The sequence below is a fragment of the Antrostomus carolinensis genome, unplaced genomic scaffold (genome assembly GCF_000700745.2).
Source record: "Antrostomus carolinensis isolate BGI_N321 unplaced genomic scaffold, ASM70074v2 scaffold10968, whole genome shotgun sequence".
In the NCBI taxonomy this organism is placed as follows: domain Eukaryota; kingdom Metazoa; phylum Chordata; class Aves; order Caprimulgiformes; family Caprimulgidae; genus Antrostomus; species Antrostomus carolinensis.
The window spans coordinates 32,538-42,819 of NW_010333699.1; positions in this window are offsets into that span (position 1 = coordinate 32,538).

A 10,282-nucleotide genomic window follows, 5' to 3' on the forward strand; every position below is an offset into this window, starting at 1 on the left:
TCCAAGTTATTAATGACTTGGCAGTTTAGGTTCTTCAAAGGTTTGCACACGCAGCACACACCTAGCATCTTGGTATTTTAAAAATGCTTTCTGCACCTGAAGGAGACCTCATAATGCTTCTACAGATGAAAAGTGTTACTGCCCCTGTTTTGCAGAAACAGATGCTAACGTGCAGGAAGAGTAGGCGATCCATCCCAAGATAGGAAAAAGGACATGGCAACAGCAGGGGATGTTAATTTCTCAGTGGATCAATTCTGGTCATCAAACACAGGGTAGAATTACACGGTGCTGGAAAGATGCAGGGTCTTGCTCCAGCCCACACGGAAACACATATGCAACTGGACCTGGGAGACAGGAAGAGTTTGCAACTCCCACGGTATGAAGACCACCACAAGGAGCATGACAGGGACCAGGGTCATGGTCTCCTCCCTCCCACTGCTTTGATCTGCAGTGCAGATGCACTGGATTAATATTTTTCCCTGATGCATTGCCTCTGCTCTAGAGAGGGTATTGAAAGAAACACTATTTATGTTCTGGTAGGGCAGACTTTACCCATCAAGCAGCCTACTGAACTTCCCGCGAGTAAAGTCTGAAGGAACTTCTGATTAAGCTGGTAACATGCCAACTAATTTCTCAATAATTCTTTACTGCTGAAAAGCAAAAAAAGGAAATGTCAAAAGAAAAGAAGAGGGCCTTTTCAGCACTACTCTTCAAAAAGAACTTGGTAACTCCTGCTAATTCTTCCTAACTCCTGAAAACAAAAAGTGACACAACTATTTACTAACATTTTAAAATAGAAACTTGATATCTCAGGTCTCCAGCTCCCTTTCCACATGTGTTCCTATGTGTGAGGCATGGGCTTGGGAAGAAAATGGCACTCATCAAACCCTGTGAACTCAGTGACCAGACAACAAAGGCACCATTGTCTGCTAGTCACCCCTGCCCTTGCTGTCCTTTATCCTGCACGCTATTAATACACATTGCTGCAGAAGATGATCAGGTGGCACAATGGCATTTACCAGTGACCTGAACAATCACATTGCCCCTGGGTTTATACAGGCGGTAAAATACATTTGACACACCTTAAAGAATTATAGTCAGACAGCCAGAAGAGCAGTCTTTCTAAAAGCACTTTGAAAGTTTTCTGTCTATGTAGTTGTACATACTTGAAGATAATGCTGGCTTCAGCCATTAGATATGTTCTTAATTGTGCTTAAACATTGGGAAAAACCTTTAAAAACAAACAAACAATCTGCTTTTGTCTATATATTTTACTTGATATACTTCACAGGTTCTACCTGCATTTCACTTCCTGTTGAACCTAGAAATCCTCCAGCTGAAGTTTCTAGCAGTACTTTTCTTAAAGCATATTACATTTTTCACCATTTAAATATCTAAATGTGGACAGTTTCTTCTTTAGTCCTATTAAGGATATATTCAAGAATCAGACGTTCTGCAAACAAATACAGAACAAGCAGTATAAAAAGTCCTTACTTCACTAAAGCACATCTACTTCCATCACTGCTTTAATGTACCAACCATTTCAGATCATACCATGTTTGGGTATTCAGGTTAGGGAACGGAACCACAGGCACAGTATTTTACCAATTTCTTACCAAGTAGGAGCCCATCCTCTCATCATAGTTGCAATCCATAGCTCACAATTAAGGCATATCCCCATAACTGTCTAATCAGGCCATGCATTTACGACAGCATGTAATTCTGAAAGTGCATGTGTCTGTGCAATTAGTATGGCACATATAATTATGTAGTAAGACAGACAATTATGCAGAAAAACCTATGAGGAAACATAGCTACTTAAGGGAGGGAGCCTTTCTTTGCCAGGGATTAGTAACTGAGCAAGGACGAGGGCTCCCAGCAGGACAGAGAAGCCAGGCAAGAATGCCAGAGGAGGGAAAATAAATTATTAAAAAACCCACCCAGTATTTCCCTCAACACATTCTGGCAGAATCTGGGGACAATTTCATGAGGTCATGCCAATGAGAGTATGCTTCAGACACTGCTGTGTGGAGCCAAATTCACTCAACTGATGAATTACCTGAAGAAGATAACTGGGAGATCATAAGGATGGAAGCAGCTGACAAAACAAAGCTTTTCAAGACAGTCCAAGCCTCAGAGCCTGTACAGGATAACTGTCTGAGCCTGAGAAAATGTCACACGTTGGGATGATGACACCATGGTCAGGAGGAGGCTTGGAGGAGGAGGAGGGTGGCTCGCACACAGACCCCCTGCCTCAGCTGTTTGGGAAAAGGAGGCAAGTTTGACAGAGGGCTGCTTTCGCTCCTCAACCATAAGTATGTACAAATACAATAGCTTTGTATTTGCCGCCTACAGAGAGGAGGCTTTTCAAAGCCTGCACCATTACAAAGGCCTGTAAATGGTAAAAGAGCTGCATTCAATCCTCATTGTAACCAACGTTCACAGTGATTCCCATGCTCATCTAGACTCAGATTTTCCAGAAGTTACAATTACATTTACAGTCTGAGTGTGCATTCATTTCTATTTAAGTCAAGATGCAACTGGGTAATTAGTGTCATTTCTACAACGCTGCTGCACTTCACTAAACTGCAGTTATTAGCAGCTTAGAGAATTATTAGCATATTTCCTCCTTGGTTGAATTCTTCATCTACAAAAGTGTAAGTGTTTGGGCAATCAACCCTTTTAGAAGGAAAAAAAAATAAATGTGGGTGTGCTACTAGCAAGACCCAGCAAATGTACTGCCAGTGCCTTCCTTTGTTTGGTGCAATGCAAAATGCATATGACAACAAGTGGGAGGCAATCCTTCTGAGCCACACTGACATTCTTCTGAAGCAAGAGTGGGGAGGGGGCAGAAAGGAAAAGATTAAACAAATAAAAACATGTAATGGTTTAAAAAACCTAAAACACAGTTTCTTTATTGTGGGCTTCTACCAGTCACCCAAGTTTCAGGACAGCTTTTGATGCTGTTGGTGTCATAGCGTCATTACCATTGTTGACTGTCCATTTATTCAGGTTTCATCTTCCTTTGGAGATGTCTTGTACTGCACCTGCTTCTCCTCCCACCCCCTGATCACTGAGCCAGTGCTTTGTTTAATCTTTTCCCCTTTGCTCTTGGATCTAACTCTTGAGCCCGCCTTATAACAGCATAACTTGAAATCGCATTTGCATATGGTTGACTGCCTAATCCACACCTCCCCGCTCATGTCAATCATCTTCTCCCTCTTCACCTACTGTCTTGGCCTGCCTTTCCAACGTCTTGTGGCAAGGAGAAGGAACCAAATTATGGACTTGCTAGGGGGTTGACTGTCAAACCTTCAAGAGAGTGGCTGCTTTCATTCAGCTCATCCTTCTGAAGAATGCAGTCAGTATCTGCGACAGAGATGTAGCCAGTCCCAAGCACCAGAAACATACAGCAGTTTGCACCCCCGTGCTTCCGGACTGCCACCCTGTCCAGCAAGAAAGCCCCTAGCCAACACAGGTATTGCTCCACTCTTGCTAGCAACAGCAAGTATTTCTTTAGAGAAGTCATCTTCTGTAGAAGAACAGTATGACATGGAAGTGTTGCAGTTCTTAAATGATCAAGAGAAGCAAAAGCAGAGTCGTACACGGCGCTAGCACCCATTCCTCACAGTTCAAGGTCACTGCCACACAGTGGGTGCTCAGAAAGGTGCCACCATCCCACCCCATCCTAGGTGGAAATGACAGACCAAATCACTGTGATGGCCTCCATCTCATGTTGGCTGGTGAGCTCCTCCCTCCCATGGTAGACTCCCACGGGGTGGCTGCCATCCCATCCACCTTCAAAAATTTAGTGATCCCCCTCATCACTGGAGAGACAACAATGCTCCAGGTGGGAGTCTTTGCAGAAAGCGGTAGCAGAGAAAAACTCTTCCAAAAGATCCTGGAACTGAGGAAGAAAAGGAATGCAGCTGATGATGCAGGGCTCAAGGAAAGGAAGGGGATTTCTACTCACAGTACCTTCAGGAACTATGTCTTTCAGTAAAAAAAAAATTAAAAAAAAACAGCCCAAACCCAAAGTGTTGTCTTCCTGCTATTGTGTGAAAAGGTCCCAATTTTCCATACAATACTTTTATACTGACTCCTAAGGATTTTAAAAATACTATAGAAAGTATTGTCAAAAAAAATTATATTTTTTCAGTTAATGATAAAATTCCAGTTTCAGAAAAAAAAAATATCCCCAAATCCTGTTGTGAAATGTTGTTGAATTTAAGACATGGCAGGCACATGCTAGCAAGACCTTGAATAGTTCCCTTCATAATACTACTTGCACACAAAAAGCAAAACCTGGCCTGTTCCTCTCACAGTGCAGTACACCGTGTCTTCATTACACAGGTGGAAATAATTTCTGATGACTAAAATATATTAGCATTGAGTGTCATAAGTGACATTCTCTGTGAGGAGCTCTCTACACTCTTCAATGACTTGTCTGAGGTAGCCAAACAGTAAATAGCCAAATTTTCTTTAAGAAAAGCTGATTTTTCTCCTTCTAAGCACTTCAGAAATCACAAGAGTATAGTCTGAAAATCAATGCAACTTCAGGCTACCTCCCCCTAAGCAGCAGTGGGGGGCTCTTTTGGAATACAGATAGTAATAAGGGACATGGGGACACAGTGCCCAAACAAGTGACTACTTGGAGAGCTTGATGCGTGACATTTTCTGAGTGGTTTTCTGTATGTCCTTTTTTTATCTGTTTTAGAGAAGGAATTGTGATTGCATTTGCTCAGAAAGCACGTGAAAGGCTTTGCAATATTCTTTTTCATTCCAGCTGAGCCACAGGCTTCGGCTTCGCTGTGTGGTACACTATAAAGCTCTTTCATCAAATCAAAGTACGATCTTCTTTTGCTGCTGTAATAAATTAAGGATAGAGAAAAATGGCTCAAAAATTATGAATACTTCAATTATGAGCATATACTGTATGGCAGGATATTTTAATGATGAGCACGTAATTAATTGTACCCAAACATGTCTCTACAGCTCCAGTATTTTCTGTGCCTTAATGAACTGAAGTTTTTCCTGGGCAAGCTAGGATTTACCTTTGGAATAACCCTTACTCCTTTCCACTAACTCCAAGGTATGCAAATTTGAAGTAGTTTTACACAGGTAGGAAGCCACTTGACCCTTTATGGTAGTTATTTTCTCTTACTCCCTAAAAATATAGATGTGGTCTCTGTGAAGAATTTGCAACCCTAATGACTATCTTCCAACTATTGCTACAGGGGCAAGAAAAACAGGTATCTTCTTCCTTTAAATTACATGCTTGTGTAGCTGTTGTAAAAAACAACCAACCAACCAAAAAACAACCAAAAAAACCCACAAAAAACTCCCAAAAGGCTAACTGTTTTTTATTAAATATTTTCATTCCTGCAAAGAACTGAAATTGCATGAAGCAGCCACATGGACAAAGTGATTTATATGGAAATTATTATTTAGGGACAAAAAGCTGCTCACTTCTGAATGAAAAGAAATATCACCTCTGATAAAGAAAAAAACATCACAGAGGTTATTAGAGTATGATGGTTACATAGCTTGCACTAGGCAATATATTAAAGAGGTGTAGTCTCAGACACTAGAGTGTGTGGGGCTGGTTAGCTTTGCTGTGAAAGCTCTGTTCAGCTCTACGGTCATCAAGATGCAAATCTGAAATTACAGGAAGCTGTGATTAAACTTTCATTCAGAAACTGAAGCACTGTTTGGTACTGTCACACTCCACCCCTTCCATTTTCTATCAGTATCCAGAGAAGAAGATCCTCTGAAGAGCTCCAGAATTCTGTTTCACATACATGAGGAGAACTGGGAGCTCCTACTACCCAAAAGATCAGTAAATCGATGATAATGTGATTTCAGGTACAAGAACCTCCATTCAAAACACCATTCTCTTGTTCTCTGCACTGTTGGTTTCTTGTAATGTAGGTCAGCCTGAAAGTGCAACTGAATTAGAGCAGTAAATGCATGAATAAGGACGCACTTCATCCAGAAAAATGTGTTTTTCTCATCCCTTTCATCAGTTCAAATCCCACTCCTGATGTTCCGTTCTATTCCAAATTTATTTATTTCTCTCTCTCAAACCCCCCCCCCGCAAACCAACCAAACAAAACAAACCCAAAAGCACAGTTAAGTATTTTTACTTCTATTGCTTCAGTCAGTTCCCTAGGACAGAATGACCAGGACAGTACATCCTATGTAAGGGCATGGGAAATAAACCAACACTGCAAAAAGGCAGCAGTAGACTCAAGGTCAATACAAATGTATTAGTTTATTAATCAACCACACCACTGCAGATGGTTAGTACTCTTTAACTTTGTTATACGTTTTTCCTAAGGCTTACTTTTCTGTGGCTTGTCTCTAAAACTGTCTTTGCTGAAACAAGAATGAATGCTTCCAACAGCTGGGATATTTGATTTACAGAGCATGTGGTGCTAAGTCAATTAAAATGATAAATACGATCTCCTGAACCAGCCTCCAAGGCCACGCAAGGAAGTGCAATGGTTTGCTGGAGGAAATGAAAAGCACTGCATCCAACTAACACTTCAGGAGCATTACACTATTAGAAAACTACCTGGCAGGGAATACAAGGTATGACAGCGTGTTGGGTCTGTGTGGTGAGGCTGCTTTTGGTAGCAGGGGAAGGGACTGTATTCATGGCCTCCATGAGAGACTTCGCGAAGCTCTCCTGGCTCCAAGACGGACCCGCCTCCAGCCCAGGCTGGGAAACGCCTCTTCAAATCCATATTTATGAGGTAAAGAACTGGTTTGACAAGGAAGGAGAGAGTCATCAGGAGATCATCAGACTGAACAAAAAAGAACACCCATGGCATAAGGAAAGAGGAGGAAGGGAGGAAACAGAGAACCTCAGGCACCCAGATCAGCAGGAGAAGAGTAGGGAGAGCTAAATTAAGTCCTGTGCAGCCATGGAGGTTCAATGGTGAAGCAGATAACCATGTGTAGGCCCTGGAGGACTCCATGCCAGAGCAGGAAGCCATAATTGAGGGCAGTTGTGACTATGCTACGAGCTCATGATGAGCAAGAAGACCCCAGAGATGCTAACATCAGAGCCAGCAGGAAGGAGGGTACTGGACCAGAGGCCTGCCTGCAGCCCATGGATGTCCCCATGCTGGAGCCAGGAAATGCATCCAATGACTCCATGGGAAGCCGGCGTTGGAACACTTTGTTCCTGGACTTTTGCAGCCCGTGGGAGGGACCTCATGCCCGGAAGAGTGTCAGAGACAAACTGACTGAACCCCCATTCCCTGTCCCCTGTGCTGCTGGGGGGGAGCAGGTAGAGACATTGGTAGCAAAGTGATCTGAGCCCGGGAAGAAGGAGGGGTGCGGGAAGGTGTTGTGAGATGTGGTTTCGCTATCCTACTCTGATTGACTGGTAACAAATTAAATTGATATTTTTTTCCCAAGTTGACTCTGTTTTGCACGTGACCACAACTGGTGAGTGAACCATCCCTGTCCTCATTTCAACCCAGGAGCCCTTTGTTGTGTTTCTCTCCCCATTTCACCGCAGAGGGGAGTGAATAAACGACCACACAGTCTTAGCTGAGGCTGAAATCACTACAATTTTAATCCTTAAGGAATAAAAGGAGAATTTCTTCTTCACTGCTGAAGGTCATAAATGAGGTCCTGTACCATGAACTGTTGCATTTGCAGAGTCCACGTGGATAGGCTCCCCTCAGTCGGAGCTGGTGGATCTGAACTCAGAGCTCATGGCTCGATTGTTAGTAGCACTCTCACGTTCAGCCTCTGGTTGGATGTTAAGTGAAAATGGAGAAATCACAGTTGAATAAGGACAGAAAAATGTTCAGCTTAATCGAGTGCCCAACATAGATACTGAGTTGAGCAGAATATGGCTTCTGAATGTACGCATGAAAAATCACAGATACACAAAATGCTGCAGCTGAAATCTGCCAAACATACATACATTGAGGATGGAACAATTGCTCTGGTGAAGCATGACCTAATCCCAGTGGGGAGTGGAAAGGACGCTAAACTAAGCCTTGCTTTTAATACTCTCTAACCCATCTAGATAATGTCAGCACAAGGAAAGGATGACCTTTACGGTCACTTGCACGAAAAAAACAATGAGACAAAGGGGATTTCCAAAATTCCTTAGCTTTTTCTTTGGGGGTGGGAGGTTCCTATTCCATCTGAAGAACAGAGCTACAACCCTCCTTTGTAAATGCAAGATATGGAGAAAAATACTGGTATATTAATAATTTCGGTGCATGAGAAAGGGACCTTCTGAGGAAGGAATTTGGGTTAGGCAGGGGCAGGAGGAAGGCAGCAAATGGAGACAAAAGGCCACACAGGTCACTCATTCTCCAAGCAGTTCTTACGGCTGCTAGGAAAACCATTTTAATACATTGGAGGAACAGAGATAAACCTGCCAAAAGCACACAAATAGGCTTTCTGAGAGGTAGCAGTATTAAAGTCTTCTGATTATACAGATTCTTTTACTCACTGATACAGTTCTGTAGATCTTTCATAAATGGCCTAAACTGCCTTTTCTGAGCAAAGATACATGATCTTTCCATGCTGGAGCTCTTTCACTACTTACTTTCAAGGGCAATATAGTAGGAACTGAATGCTTTAACTGAAGTAAGCACCTACAATCCTTTGCAAACAAAGCCAAGGTAGATTATTTTTCACTTTCTTTCATTTCTCTGCTTCACAAACACCAACTGCCAGCGATCATACTGCTTTTCCTAAAGCCTAATTAATACCTGCTCTACTTCTAAAGGGTACGGCTGTTCAAGATCTACTGGAGTTTGACAGTTTGGAGTGATGCCACAGAGAGGGCTAAAGTGAAAAAAAGGCTAAACATCTATTTCTCTTTGAAAGCTGAAGAAGGTTAAGAATTTTTATTGATGCTTTGCCTCTACCAGTAGGACTTCTTACAGCTGCTCTCATCTATTAGGTTAAGACTCATCACAGCAAAATCTCCTTAAACAAAGGTATGCTAGGTAACTGTGCGTGGTGCAGCGTGTCTCACCTGATGGTAGCCTGCTCTGTTAGGAGCACAAAGAGCAGGACAATGTTTATTTCACTGCCTGCAGTGAGCCTTGGCAGGGTTAGAGTACCAGGGTTGAACCAGCCAGCTGGCTTCAACACTCTATGGATTGCCTTCTCCCCAGTTTTCAAGGAAATGGGATTATTTTAAAGCCAGAGTTCTCTAAAACTCTTTATAAAGACTGCATGCAGTGACTCAAAAAGGTGCTAGTTTATTTTTAGCTTTACCCAAAATGTATTTTAGGCTATTACCTCCAGACTCAGGCAAAAAGCAGATCACTGGAACATTATCAAAGGAAAACTGAGAGAACATTAAGAAAGAGGAAATCTATCCTAGTCCTAGCTCAAAAATCGCTTGAATTGCGTAAGCGGAGAGGGGGGAAATATGATGGTGATCAAAGGATACAGCCGAAGTCTCTGCCAATAGCTGTGTTATGCACACAAGTGGGGAGAGAAGCCACTTCCAACAAGAGCCTGGCACACCATCTCCCCTGAGTCATGCTCTCCAATGTGTCACCATGCGCAGAGCCCATCAGGAAACCACCACACAAACATGCTTTCACTCCAGTTCCCTTTTCCAGAAACACGCTACAGTGAAAACAGCATTTGGGCTACAAGCTAGAGTTTTACACAGGAGCCAAAACATTGTAATTCTGGCAGACTGCAATTTGCAGAGCTCTTCCTCTAAGGAATTTAACTTTCTGGATGGTCCATGTAGAAAAATACCCAAAGACGCACACCCACAGAATGAAAATCGCTCTCCTTAAACCATGAGTCCAATGTAGTCAAGATGAACAGTGGACTCTGACACACTGTTTCAACAAACAGCAAATAACAGAAAAAGAAGTCAGACTACAGGATCTACAGGACAGTTTTGCTAGTAAGAGGCCAAATGTGTACAGTCTCTAAAAAGGAGGATGTTGCTAAATTCTCCACATGCCATTGCTGTCCCCAGGCTATAAATATGACCTACCATGTGAGTCAGGCATTCTGAGCAGTTAGCAGCTTCATCTAAGCTTTGCTCCTAACACAAACTAAGTACTACAGTCATCTCACTGTCTCCTGCAGGAGAATATTTCATTGAAAGTGAGACTTGGATAGGATCTTTTTCTAATTCCTTTTTTGGGAAAAAAGCAGTCGAGAAATCCCTGTGAATTAAGACATTCCCTTTCAGCACCTACTACTTCCCGTCTCTCTGCCCCTGCTCCCCTCCCCTCTTCCAACCAAAGACTTATTATTCCTTCTTTTC